The sequence below is a fragment of the Triturus cristatus genome, chromosome 6 (assembly GCF_964204655.1).
Source record: "Triturus cristatus chromosome 6, aTriCri1.1, whole genome shotgun sequence".
Lineage (NCBI taxonomy): Eukaryota > Metazoa > Chordata > Amphibia > Caudata > Salamandridae > Triturus > Triturus cristatus.
This window is the reverse complement of record NC_140589.1, coordinates 598,632,463-598,647,759: the sequence shown is the minus strand read 5'-3', so window position 1 is coordinate 598,647,759 and position 15,297 is coordinate 598,632,463.

The following is a 15,297-nucleotide window of genomic DNA, read 5'->3' as shown; positions in this document are numbered from 1 at the left end:
TATGGAACTAAAGACATTCTACCAGGAAGAAGGACTGCTGTGCTGCCAGGTGGGACTGCCACTTTGCCTAACTGCTCTGCTGAGTTGGCCTGCTGCCTGCTGTTTATTACCTAGCAGTGAGAAGGACTGGACCTGCATCTCTACATCGCAGGACTGAAGTTCTCTCCAAGGGCTTGTTGGCTTGCCTCCTCTTTCTGAAGTCTCAGGAATTTCAATGACTTCACCTACATCTTACAACAGCATTTGGACTTTACTTGCTGTAAGTCTTGCTCTGCCAAGTGGTGCCAACCCAGTCCAGGGCCCCTGGAAGAGAATTTTAAATGCTGCATCTGCCAGAACCTGTGCATCAACGCCGTAGCACTGATCAAAACTGACACACCCCTGCTACAGGATCGGGTTCAATGCATCACTGATGTTTCAGGCACCAGGTCAGTTTATTACACCCAGAACACCTGCATCGCCTCCATCACTACCGCCTTGAAACTAACTCACCACTGCAACTTTGTGGAGAAGATCAACAGCATCACCCCTCCAGAGTAGATTAACTCAGTGCATCACATTCTGAATCACCGCACTCAGAACCAGCGCTTCGCTCAACAGAACAGACACATCACCGCAGTTGTGTGGAGAAATCTGGTGCAACACCCCAACTGCTTAGGGATCATCAACGTATCTCGTACTGCAACAAGGATTAAGGGACTTTTGCTCAGCGGGCTCTGTGTGGGTCCTGTGGCCAAAATGTACTCCATCGTGCAGCCTGAACTCTTGATTTTGTCCCGGTCCATCATGACCCTTAAACTCTTTGAGCACTAATTGCTTGTAAATGCTATTTTCACATTTAATTTTTGTAAATTCATATCTCGACTTATACTGATTTGATTTTTGCCATTGTGGTATTGTTTTATTTATAAAAGTATTCTCTATTTTGTGGTGGGGAGTCCTTTTGTGGTGTTTTCACAGTGCTACTGTGTGTTGTGTGCATAAATACTTTACACATTGCTTGACTGCTCTGTGACAAGCTACTAGAGAGTGAGCACAGGTTAATTTAACATGTGTTTCTGACTTACCCTGACTAGGATTGTGGTTCCTGCTTTTACAGGGTGCATACTTCTGCCAAACAGAAGCCCAATTTCTAGGAGTGATGTTCCAATCTCTCTTCTAAACTCCCAGTTCCTGCTGTCCACCTGATCTGGGTAAAACAACCACACTGTATGGTCCCAGCTTTTGCCCCAACAATGTCAGTCTTTGCCAATTTTCCATGGAGTGTCACAAGATAAGGATATGGTGGAAGCCCATAGGGCCCAATTAGAAGTTGGGCACATTGAAGTACCCATATGGAATTCTGCTCTGACTCATTACAACTGGCCTGGTGTTTCCTGCCTGGTATTCATGGGCCCTAAAACACTAGACCTGATGTAATAGCTTAAAGTTCTTTGTGGTAAAAGTGTTTGAGGCTTTGGCTACAGCAGCAGCCAGACCTCTGAACCTAGCCCCACCCAACGTTCTATGGCAAGAGGGAAGCATGTTTTGTAAACCCGTGCCTGAACAACTCTTCCCCTCTCCCCCCAGCCTACCCTTAAATCTCTGCCCTGCACATAGCCCCTGCTCCCTTTTACCATATACTTAGAGTGTTAAATATCCTGGAATTCAGAAGTCTGTGTGGTTTTACATCTGGCAAAATGGGGTCCACGTAGTTATTTCTCATCTCATTGGGCTTTGACTCGTAATTGGCTTGTGGGTGGGGTGTGACCATAAGGTACTAGTAATTATGGGTGTGGACATTTCCCCGGTTACCACTGTTCAACTGGGAATTTGGGCCATGGTGTTTGGAGCAATCTGGGCTACATGATTGCTTAAGTGTTCTCAGAAGGACCATACATTTCATGAGACCACAGGTTCTCATAAGATGAGCAGACAGTGTATGAATGCACAGGGCAAAACAAAAGGCAAGCGAGTATTGTTCTTCTTACTGCATCTTGCCCAAGCACAATCTCAAACAAGGTAACCTTATTCTTCACTACCTCTCGCCTTCTCAACAGCTTTGGGTAGGTCATCAGTCAAATTGCAAAAATCTGCAAAAGAAGTGACTAATTTAATAGACAGTCAGACACCATCATGTTTTCAATAGACTCAATTGTTCTCTCTGCAGTAAACCAAGAACCAGATCTGAGAGTTTCTCTCTGTTTCTCATGCCAAACCCCTTTCTTGGTTACATGTGAACTCTCCATCATGAGCTCTGACTACAGTGGTGGTGCAGGTGGGAGAAACCTGATGGATCCACAATGCTACTCTAAGACCAGACATGTGCATGTTTGTCCCTTGCTCTAACAAAATTTTATAGGATGAGCTTTATCTGTTCCTCTAGTCATCCTCCATGCAGTTCTCAATAAACTGGGCCTTTTGCCTGTTCAACAGATCATGTTGTCTGCTGTCTTCTCTTGGGCAGGGCAAGTTTCAAACTTTAGTCCCGTTCCTGAAGGAAACAACAACCCAATATCAGTATCAGACACCTTCTCTAAGCTGGACTGCAGAACCTTTTCTGTTGTCAAAAGTGGATGTAAGGAGCTGATTCAGGATGATTCAAGAGGGCTAGCTACTATTCATTTTGTAGGTGATGCTGAGTGTCAGGGCCAAAAGCATGGTGTGACATGTTCAAATTTCATAATTGCATCCAAAATGATCAGCACACCATTCTTCACTAGAACTGGATGGTTGATGCTAAATGAAGAAAAGAGACAGGTTTTAGAGAAATAATGGATACTTTCCAAGCCTGAGCTAGGTATCTCCTGTTTCCAAAGGTCTATGAGCACACACACGTCATTAATCCCACATGTCACAACCCAATTGTATAGGTGAATGAAGGAGCCCAGTTATGGGAGACGTAAGAGCTCTTACATAGACAGATAGCCTATGTTGTAAAGGCTTTTTGGGTAAATAGGCCTGTGCCTTTATGTGTCATTGTTAGGCCTGGGCTAAAATTCCGTTCCGCTCGTGGAAATTGCGATAATTTGACATTTTTGTGTTCCGCGGACAGCGCGAAAATGTCAAAATTTCCGCAATTCGCATTTTACCGGAAGTTTTTTGCTTGCTCGCGCTGTAAAATAATACATTCTCGCGTGCGCGCGATCGCCTTACCTGAATCCCCGCGTTCACCGACAAGTTTTCCCGATCCGCTCATGTTCTCCACGAGATGTTGGATTGTTGGTAGCCATTTGCGCTGTCTCGCGACAGTTCGCACCCGCAGTAACGTCATTCGTCGCGCGATCACGTCTTTCTTCTCGCGATCATGCACCGCGAGACAAGTGAAAACAAGATGGCCGCGCCCGCGATCAACCGCATGGGTAAGTTGGCGAGCCGCGACCACACAGAAAATACCGCGAACGGGCGGGAAAAAAACTTCTGCATCTTCGCGATATTTCCGCGTGTTTGCGGAGATTTTTAACATTTTCGCGATAATTTGCGAAAGTGAATTTCGCAAATTCCGCCCACCCCTAGTCATTGTATCTGCTATGAATCATCAGTCTCCCCATAGCTAGCTGGTGAAAAGATAATCATTTGTCACGATGGGCAAGTGTACGTGCACCTATTCTTCAGGCAGCACACTTGGGGGCATATTTATGATACCTTGTGCCACTGTTGCATCACTTTTTGTGTGACAAAACAGTGGCACAAACCACCAAATAATATTTATGAGGCCACACAAAGCCACTCTGTGTGGCTTTGAATGGCCTCATAGATATAGCGTAAGGCAAGGCAGCGCAAATCACTGTGTTGCCCTACTCTGTGCTAGAGAGGTGTTCCATGCGCTTTGCAGTGGGTGTTCCCATGCAACACACATGTATTTCAACGCATCTCCAGATTTACAAGACTATGCAAACCTGAGGATGCGCCAAAACCTTACGCCTCCCAAGGGGAGGTGCAATGCGGAGAAATAACTTTATTTCTTCTTGCTATTCTTCAGTCTAGGTGTGTTGCATTCTGCAGCACACATACAACGAGTAAAAAGCCTCCCAGGATTGTGTTTGTGCAGGAAGATGCCCTGCATGTTTTCCCCAACTCCCCTGATGTTTTCCCCAAGACCCCTGCCAGCATCTACTCCTTATTTTAATGTAAGCATCTATACCAGCATTGGGACTCAAGACCACATCCCCCTGAGTAACCCTTCCCACCCAAGTCCCCTCCCCCAAACCAAATCCCCATACAAGGGTCATCCCCCCACTAGAATGTCAAAAGATATTCGACCCTGCAAGCTACCGTGGAGAACAAGTCCCCCTTGAGAGGGTGTCCATCCAAGGTATAGAGAAGAAAAAAGAGAAACAAAATAAGAGGAAAATAAACAGCCCCCCCATTCTTGTAACCACAAGACAGATGTAAGAAGAAAATATAGATGGGAAAAGAGCCATCACTATAAATCAGGGTGACTACTTGTGAAGCCAGCTAGAAAAACATAGGTATCCATTTGATAAGGACACTACAAACAACACATTACTACACTGTCGACCATTCTTGCATAAGATCTACGACTTTTGAAGTGTCAAAGCAAAAATAAATGTGCCCCTTATATTGAATCGGCAATGTTGCAGATTCCATAAATGAAACTGTAGCCCAAGGTTTTGCTAAGCGGGGATGTGTTCTCGTAGCTGCCACCGCCTGGCCACTGTCTCATGACAGAAATCTGAGCAAACAAAAAACTCAACACTGCAGAGTTTGATTGATGACCTAGGTTGTGCTGCCCTGAAGATTTATTGCCACAACAGAAAGTTGCCCACATAAATCAAAATAAGCTGTGGATAGCGAGTCCGAAGGCCCTCATTAGGTGGATGAAATGAAAAGCAGTGAGCCCTCCGAATCATGCTTTCCATGTTCCAATTATTAAGTGTAGGAAAATATTTACAAAAGAGACGTATGATGTACTCCCAGGGATCATCCCCCTCAGCACCTTCAAGAATGCCAAAGACCCTTAAATTCATCCAACAGGATCTATTTTCCAGGCCTTCAACCCTAGATGAGAAAATGACAAACTGAGATTTTTGCTGCCTAGAATCCAATTTGACTTTCTCCACTGCTACTTGTAGAATCACTTCAGCTGATTCAACTTTACCAAGACCTGAATGGAGAATATCCATATTTTGTGAGAGTTTCCCTAGAACAACTTGTGTCTTGAGGTGTGCAGTCTTCAGAGTGAGAGAGATCTTGCAATACCCTGTGCTGCAGTAAGAGGTTATAGATGGCCAAAAAGTGGGTGAATTAATATCCGTAGTGACAATAATGGCAGGAGCTGCCATCTTTATGCCAGCAGCTAACATTGTTTGAGGAATAGCATTCAAAGTTGAAGACGCAACCAACTCCAAAGGTGGAGGAGACGCATTTGTGGGGGTGAGCTCTGTCCCATCACGGTCCCAGAGGAGTTCATCTTCAGACACCAGTGTAGGGTCAAGTGTCCCCTGAGCAAAGGCTAATGTTACCATTTCTTCATTTTGAATGGTTGTGATGGAACCAGATCCACCCTTCGGACCACTGATGTTCGCCACTGACCTGCTTCCTTTATCCTTGACAGACAACCAATTCTTGAGATTAGCCATTGCAGCATTGCCACCCGACTCATGATCCTCTGATTCAGATTCAGACTCCCAGCGTTTGAAAATGGAAGAAAGCCTCTGAAGGTTCCTGCAGAGCAAGATCCTGAGACAGATGTTGTTGCTCAGCTATGACATAATCGAGGTTGCCCGTTGGCCCAATATCTACTGGGGCCTCTATCGACCCAGGACAAGATTCACGATGAACATTTGTTTCTTGTAGCCCAAAATTAGGCCTAACAGAAATCCTGGGGAGTGCTGCGAGCCCTGCTGATGGCTCTTTTACTCCAGTCACAGGATTTCCTGGGAAAGACCTCTCATACGTTCTGGGGGGAGGGGCCCCACTCCCTCCAGCTACACAAGTTGCTGCTGTTTGAAGAGGAGAGATATAGTGATCCAGAGTTCTCTGAGAGGATGTTGTAGCATTAGATAGTGGAGAAAGCACTGCTTCTTTGACATCCAGTATATCCTTTTTAGACTCCAGAGTAATATTCTTGACAACAGTCTATGCAGCAAATAACAATGCCCCCTATCCTGCCTCACTTGACCCTCTCAGATTGATTGCCTTACTGTTCGAGACCTTAGCAGGCTGAGGCCTCCTTTACCCCATCCTCTGCAGGGACTCGGGCAGCAGTGTGCCCCCAGCCATTGTTTTGGGAGGCATCCTGGAAAAACAGAGGCTGAAAGTTATTTGTTGTGGCTCCACCACCTGAGATAATGCTGCAGTCAAATGTCCTGGGGTTCAATGCTAATCGGTCCTGCTGCTTCTTTGTAACAACTTCAAATTAGAAGTAGCAGGAGCACCAGAAACATAAATACACTTGGCTCACTGTGCTGAGCTCCACAAACCACTTTTCTGTCTCCCCCACCTGATCCTGGGTTGCTTCCGTTCTCCCCAGTCATGAGCTCTCTCCTGGATGGATTTAGGCCCAGATCTCTGTAGTGGGGTGAATGTATGACATTGTTCTGCATTCTGTCCATCAACAGTTCTTTTTGCATTTGTCACCCCGAGTGGGACGGGTATGCTCAGGCATGAGTCATGCCACTGGAATCAAGCTATCCTGGCTGAAGAGGGGTGAAACCCCGAAACCGGTCCTAGGATGCTTGTTTCCAGTCCAGGGAGGACCTGGCCTGGCAGTTCGGGCTGGACTGTTCCCATGGGGCACAGGGTCGCGACTGATTTGCATATGGCTGGGTCCAAACTGGAATGGCATGGTGAGCAAAAAAACGATGGATTTAGGCCCAGATCTCTGTACTGGGGTGAATGTATGACATTGTTCTGCATTCTGTCCATCAACAATTTTTTTGCATGAGCTCTCTTCTGCCTTGACAAACCCCACTGGTGAAGTCCCAGCCCAACTTGCATCTGTGGAAGGAAGCATTCGTCCGCAGGGCACTGATCAGCTCTCCCTCGTCAGAGGGAAGGCCCCCCACCATGCACCTGGGGGATTCATCCTCTGGAGACCCCCAGCAAGTTCGAACCCACAGCTAGAACACTTGCCTGTCTCCTGCTCTGTCTCTCCGACAGGTGCTGTAGGTGCCATAGTAGGTATAGAACACCCACCACAGTTACAGGGGAGAGGGGTTGTGTCACAATCAATGAACGCCTTCAAGCCATCAACCCGCCTGGCTGGTAGCCACTAAAGAGACCTCCTCACATGGGTACTAAAACGACACAAGACACCACCTTCCAGAAATTGTGTGCCTCCACCCCAAAAAACACAGTCACAATAAAAACATAACTAAAGAACAAAATAAAAACTTCAGATTGTTCAACTATACTAAATATACTAACATTATTTATGGAGACTGTAAGAATACTTTGTAATCATCATGAACTTAAAATGAAATATATCCTGTCTGTCAAAAAGATAGAAACATATTTTATAGACACAAATAGAAGTGTGAAATCAAGCCATATGTTGTGGAGCATCACACAGTAATTGCAATTACTGGATACAGCACTTAGCCACACAGTTATAAGTGATTTGAGTGATCAAGTAGATGATATGATTGGAAAACTTAGAAGTGTTTTTAAAATGTACTTGAAGTACATGGACAATTTTAATGAGTATTAGTCTTGCATCAAATCCTACATGAAATATAAGGAAATTCTGCACCTATAAGCCTAAAGTGGGAATGGCACTTACTTCAACATCTTAGTGGTTGATCCATGTTGCAAGCAGTCGTAATATACCAGTTAAACAATGGACTTAGGGGCTTATTTACAAGGAATTGGCATGGGGCAGTGCCGCAAGTCATTTTGCTGTGCTGCCCATGCCAATTTGAAAGGAAAGGAATGCACAGTATTTACAAGATACGGTGCATTCCGCAGTGCATTCCTTTCTGCCTGCGCTGGTTCACAATTTGTAGCTGAGCTCTAATGCAGTCACCCTTGCACCATGGTGCAAGGGTGTCTGTGTTGTTGGCAGGATTGTTTTTGTGCAGGAAGGGATACCTTACTGCACAAAAACAATCACCAGAGGGGCTTTCCTTGTTTTATGCGTGCACTTGTAGAAAGAGGAAAAAAGTAAGGAGAACCTCGTTACGCCTGCTCTAGGAAGGCGCAAGGTTTTGGTGCTACCCCAGGCTTACAAGATGTCGTAAATCCGGGGCAGCATCTAAAGTTCATGGATGGTGCATGGAAACACCCACAGCAACACCCATAGAACGCCTCTTTGATGCAGAGTAAGGCAAGGCAGCGCTTGCGCTGCCTTGCCTTACTCCATATCTATGAGGCCATGAAAAGCCATGCAAAGCGGCTTTATCGTGGCCTCGTAAATATGATGGTCTAATTTGCACCTCCGGAGTGTCTGAGGTGCAAATTTGCTGCAAGTAGCTTGTAAATAAGCCTCGCAATATCTAAATATCAGTTTGCTGCAAAGATTTAGGGTCCAAATGGCAAACATTTTGTTGTGGCCTCCTCTTGTACTCCTGACTTACTCCTGGGATTTAGGAGTAAGTCCGCAGTATTTCTAGAGTAAGTCTCATCGACTCAAAGCAACATCTTTGTGAATCAGGCCTTAAAATCATTTATTTTCAGGGAACTCATCAGCACTGTGTGCAACAATATGGGGAAGGCGTGCCAAAAAAAAGTGTTTGTATTAGATGCAGCTGTTCAATCATTCCTAGAGACACAATATGAAAGCCATTATAATTTGCACTTTTTAAAACCCGAATATTTTTCAATTATGATATAGCATTTGTTCCCTGTCATAAAATGTATGGATGAAAACATAATTCTACTTTAGCATTTTAATGACATTGCCTATTTTGTGTGTGGATTTAATTACACGAATAGGGGAAAGGTCTGGTTTGCCATGTGCTCTTTACGTCCAATAGTACTTGTAGCAATGTATAATTTTACTGCCACAAATGCATAAAAAAGCTATAAAAATGATGTGTGTGTTCAAGTGTGTACAATAAATCAACACCTGCATTATATGAACTTCATATTAAATCCTGCTTGAGCTATTACACTAAAGCTCCTTAAGGAAAATGATTTCAATATGTCCATATCGAATGCTAAAACGCTGTTTTAACGCTCAGAAATGTCTTTGTTTGCTGAATCTGTGATAGATTAACTAATGGGCGTGCAGAAATACAACAGGGACTAGCCTACTGCCTCCTAAACTTTTGATTTACTGTGGTGGCATGGTCGATGCTTGGTGGACGGTGTGAAAAAGGCATACCCAAGCTGGAAGTTGCCATCGGCGAGAGGGCAGTCTGGTATTCCTTTTGTCGTGGGGCAAAAAAAAAAGAAAGAAAAGACAAGATGACAGCGCCTCTCTCTAAAAGATTTTGGACCCAATCTCCAAAGATTTTGCTGTGATTTACTCTTTCAGTACTCCAGGCTTATTACTGCATTCCAGGAGTAATCCAGGTGTATTAGTTGATACCTAAGATACTCTCCCTTTGTAATGAAAAATGGTTTGTTTATCATGGCTATGAACGAAAGCATGTCTCAAACAACTTGGAGGAGTTTGGAGGTTCCTTAGTACACAGACACCACAATCGCCCTAGTGTTAGAGGGGAAGGGAACCAGATCATAGTGTGTCCACAAGTCTATGTACTGCAATGAATTATTCAAAGACTGCAGCCCCCATCAATACCACGAATCTCAGCGGGCTCTGTAGGAGGCAGGCTCAGTATACAGGGTCCACCTATGGTGAGGCACTGTGCACTGAGCCGAGGAAACCCTTAGTGATAGTGTTTAGGTCCCTGGAAACCAAAGCTCTCAAGGGGTAGCTCTGGAGAGCAGCTAAGGCTTATTCAGGAAGGAGTAAAGTAAGTGCATTTACCACTATAGTCAGTCAGTAAGCTTTTCACACTAGAAAGAACCACACAAGGGTTTACAAAAATTCATAAGTATTTATTATCACCACACTAATAATTAATTTTATATAACTCCTACGCGGAGATGTCAAATACATACAAGAAATACTTCAGAAACAGGTAAGTAGCATAGGAAACCACGTAGGCCCCAATGGGTGGGTCCAAAGCAGATACTAAAACAGTGAAGTATGAAATCGTTACCAAAACGGGACTAATGCCCAAAGATGGAGGATCCAAGGGGAAGCACAGAACAGCCAATGGTGAGAGCCAGGGACCCCAAGGTGCCCGGGTGCAGAGTGGTTACACAGGGTCAAATGTCCATAGGATAACACAGGTAAGTTGAGGTTGGATTTTTACTGTTCTAGGACCCTTCACAAAGGACCCCGAAGGAACCACTTGGATCAAGGAAGGTTGGAGAGCGACTCCACCCATGGATACCCAGGAAATAAAGATACCTACACAAGGGAGCCCGGGTGCATATGGGTGAAATGGTGTCAGAACTGCTTGTTGACTACAGTGAAAGATATTGGAGGATCAGCAGCTACAAAGTCTTGTGGTCCACGCCTTTTCAACCAGGACATGGAATCCAGATGAGAAGAACCTGAAAGCAGAAGGGACAGAGTCCAAACCATCCGTAGGTGACCAGTAGGTACAGGAGCACAGTACCAGCCTTTGTCAGAGGTTCTTGCTGTAGCACGGTGAGGTTGAAGCAGCAGCTGTGGACCCCACACGACAATGTAGGAGCACAGGGGCCATCAATGAGCTGTCCCATGCTGGTCGACTAGTGCAGGAAGGTCAGTGGCTGGCAGGACCACCAACAAGCCTTTGAAAACACAAACCGGCTTGCAGTAGAATATGCTGTGTCTCACACCAGCAAGGTCTCTGGGACTAACCCAACAAGAAGAGCCAGCAGGAATCTATGGAGTCTCCTTAGGATCTTCTGGCAGCAGGCACAGGGAGTTGCAGGGAAGCCTCAGCAGCACACAGGAGATGAAGGCCCAAGATGCATAGGATGCAGGCAGGACGTTGTACTTGGAGCTGTGCAATGTTGGAGACTGAGGCTTCTCGGAGTGTGAAGATCTTCTGTGAAGAGAACCAACTAGCCTTGGCAAAGGCAAACAGATGCGTGCACAGGGAGGTGGTTCATGTCAGCTGGAGAGGGATTACAGTCGCACAAGTTGCAGGGACGACTGGTCAGGCCTGTGGAGAACCAACAAGCCACCACCTGTGTTGCGGAGCCGGGTGATGTCCATGGGACAACAGGATCAGCAAACCGGTCGTTGATGCAGAGGTGCCTGCAGATGCAGAGAAGTGACTCCTTTACTCCATGGGAGATTCCTTCAGGCTTGGATGCAGGCAGAGTCCTCTCTGACTCAGAGGATGCATGGCCACGGAGTTGTAGAAACTTAAAGAGCATGGAGACAAAGATGTAGCAGGAATCTTCTCACGAAGAGCAGTCTTATCTTTAGTCCTGGCTTGAAGAAACAGAGTTCCAGTGTTCACCAGTAGAAGAGTCTTTAAAAAGTCTTCAGATGACAGGCAGTCAGATCTTGAAGTTGTTGTTGGGACAAATCGTATGCTACACTAGGTCCAAAGGTCCGAAATGCAGCTGTGTGCCTTGATTATTTGAAAAAGTAGAGTAATTGTCTCCCACATATGATATTTATTGGTTAGCCATAGAGCAGATAATTCACTTTGAAACATTTTGCTTGCTTCATATCACCTTTTATGAGCCTGATTCGCTTGTCTTTGGCTGACCACAGGTCCATGAAATTAACAGGAACACATGAGTGGGTAGGTTTTTTGTTAGATTGTTTGGTCCTTGGCTATGGAACCTCTTACTGCTTAAACCGTGAGCAACCTCTTCCCACCTTGCTTTTAGGAAAGCACAGAAAAGATTTATATTTTGTTAATTTCTCTTCATCATTATCTCTTTCTTTTTTGTTTGTGTTTGCATCTTTGTGGGTTAGTTCCTCAATGCCAAAGAACCCCTGAGTAATCAATCAATCAATCTTGTAAGAAAGCAAAATCAGGTTGTTCTATGTCATGTGTCAGTAATTAATCTAAATATGTCTACAAGTGGTAATTTCTTTGCATTCTTGTACTTTGAGTTTCCCTATTGTATATTATAATTAGAAGTACTAACAAGCAGGAAAAAATAGAACTGAAATGGACAAATCTGCTGGAAGTGTTTCTGTTCTCACTGCTCTATTGCTATGTGTTTAAGCCATCTGCTTTAGAGGAGCCTTCACGCAAACCAAAGGATAATGTAAATTTGCACCCTCTCCAAGTCCTTGGCTTGTTGAATGAGACAGTCCATGAGCGTGCCAATTAGTATCATATTAGATGGTGTTTTATCAGGTGTGTGAGGTGAGAACCCACCTACCAGGATCTGGGTTGAGACCACATAATAGCTTCCAGATGGCAAGGCCTTTCAATCAGTAACAATCTGGTTGTTAGGAGGGAAACACAGTCAAAACCATAAAGGTGCTAAGCCCTAAACTTGCACTATTCTTGGAGTTGTAGAACCCTATAGTTAACTGTGTGGCACTGACTTCTGATTTATAAGCTTAGATTAAGATGCCACCTCTAAAATCCAATGCATGAAGCAAAAAAATTAGAGGAAAGCGATGTGGTGTTATATAATTGTTGGCAATAAACACTACAGTGAAATCTTTATTTGTGTATTATTTGTGTATTTTTATAGAAAACTAATTATGCAAAATTCTACAACAATTCTTAGTTTCTAATGTCTAGGAACATCTAGTACAGATAGATGCCATATGGTCGTGACAGTGATCTTTGGCCAGTCCTTGTGTTTTCCTCACTGGCAGCTTGTATTCTAGGTTCCTGCTTGCTTAATGCTTGTGGATAAAAAACAAGGAGTGGCTGAAGGGCTATCATATCACATGACATATGGGGAATTGTAGCCATTAGATGTGTCTATGTCATGGGAAATGCCTTCAGTCAGTCCTGACTTTGTAAGCTAATGTTTTTTGCATGCTGATGCTCAGAAGACTTATATTTATCTTTTTTTTTTAAACTGCAAGCCTAGGAATGGAAATTTATTTGGCTAAGAAAGCCAGTGCATAACATGGGGTTGTGTGGCATCCATTCATGGGCTGCCAGGTGACTCCCTGTCACCAGGACAGAACTTTTCAGTCCTGAACTTTTTACAAATCAAGATTTCCATGTATGTTTAAGCCATCATCCTAGACTGCATGCCCCGGAATGCACTGAATTATACAGGGCTGGTAACATTGACAGTGAGCCATCAGAAAAAACCATAAACAACAGAGTTGTCAAAATAGCCTAATGTTTGGGGGGTTGCGATCATCCAGCCCTTACTTTTAGGTCTGGCATTAGCCATGATATTTTGCTTTCAAATAAATAATATATATACTACACACACTTACATGGTCTTCAAATCAGCCTTTATCGTCCATTGGTCTGCTGTAGTGTCATTTAAATTTTGCTTCCACACACCACAGCATGCAATACCGCTTCAGCCATTGGCTTATCCGACTATGAGTGATACCATTCTGTCATTGCATACTGTGCATATATACACACAAGAAGTAGTCCCCTTCAAGGCAAGAAACTACTGATGTAATTGTGCTATAAAATCAATGTCAAAATGGTCCTAACAAACAATATAAAACGTGGGATAAACAGAATTAATTAGCATATCCTGATACTGCACCAAGAGATCAAAGATCTCCAATCCTGCGGAAAGGGTTAAGTATCATTTCTGGAGGGGGAAGAGTACACAAAGAGGGAAAGAGTCCTTATTATCATTACACACACATTCATTAATAGGAGTTTAATGTTATGTATCCTCTTCCTCCCCCAGAAGTCGTCCCCTCTCCTTTCATTTTACCCTGTCTTGATGAAGACCCACTTCTAATTGGCCCCTCCCCCAGCTTCGGGTTGAAATGTCAACAATCTCCAGGTTTTTAGACTGGACTGAATACATTCTCAACAGAGAGGCAATATTGACTCTAGCAGTCACCTCTATGTTATGGATGCAAACTCAGCTGTTTGACATGATAACAGACATGATCACTGCAATGTCCTATGATGACTGTTGATTCAAATTCAATTGCTTATGTTATGATTCTCCCTTCTTCTCCTACCACATGCGCTTGAGCACTTCTGAACACATTTCTGCATGCAATGGAGAAACCATTATATGTAAATAATGTATATATTCTGTTGATTTGCAATACAATTTGAATAAGCTTCATTCAATTGTGTTTTTGTGTGATGTAATCTTGTCTACTCTTCCCCCTCCAGAATACTCACCCCTTTCCTCAGGATTGGAGGTCTTTGATCACTTGTGCATGATCAGGATATAATAATTAGTTCTGTTTAGCCCATGTTTTACATTGTCTGTTAGGACCACTTTGTTGCCTGTATCACATCGTACCCAGGTCCTTCGGCTGTGTGGGTCACACTATTATTTTGTAATGGTTTAAATCAATGTGGTAATTTGTGATATCATCAGTGATGTCATAAATGAGGTCATACAACTTGTCACGAGCGCTGTAGTATGTGAGTTCATAAACAGTGCATGGGGTGCAAGTTATAGTTAGCTCTGCTAATTATAACTGATGAATTTATGTGGATTTTTTGTGCAAAACAATGTTGTCACTGGCATATCTACCTAACTATAATTTTACTTTATCTACAACTTTATATATAAAAATAACATGGGTGCCACATCCTTCTCTGTTCAGGCAGCCAAAATATGGAACTCTTTAACCCCAACATAAGATCCATCGAATACCACCTTATCATCAGACAACTACTCAAGAATTGGCTCTTCCTGACATAAGCACCATACGCAAATGAAATATACAGCATATCCCTTTGTATATAAACATTTATTTGTACTATAGATATGTGCCTATATATGTGTATTGCTTTGTATTAACATGTAGAAAATTATGTTTTTTTAAAAAAGCTACCTTTTTAAGAATAACACTTCAAAACCAGAATTTATCAAATGCATCTTTATTCTACTTATACTTACTTCCTTTATGCAAACAATTATATATATATATTATATGCGCTACCCTATTTCTCACCCTATACCTTTATCAATCTTTTTAATCTACATATACTTACTTCCTTTATGAATCTATAAACTTTCCATGTACTTATGGATCTATATATTTATTACTTTCTTCTAATTCAGCATATCCAATGCACTACCCTATTTTCACCCTATGCCTCTCTCAATATATCTTCTAGCTCAACTCTCTGACTCATCTCAAACCTCTTTCTACTACTCTTATTTATTTGTTTAATTTGTAAGGCAGAACAGCTACCCAAAAAGGGTTTCCCGGAGCCGGGCGGACTAGGTGTAAGTAAAGGCAACAGT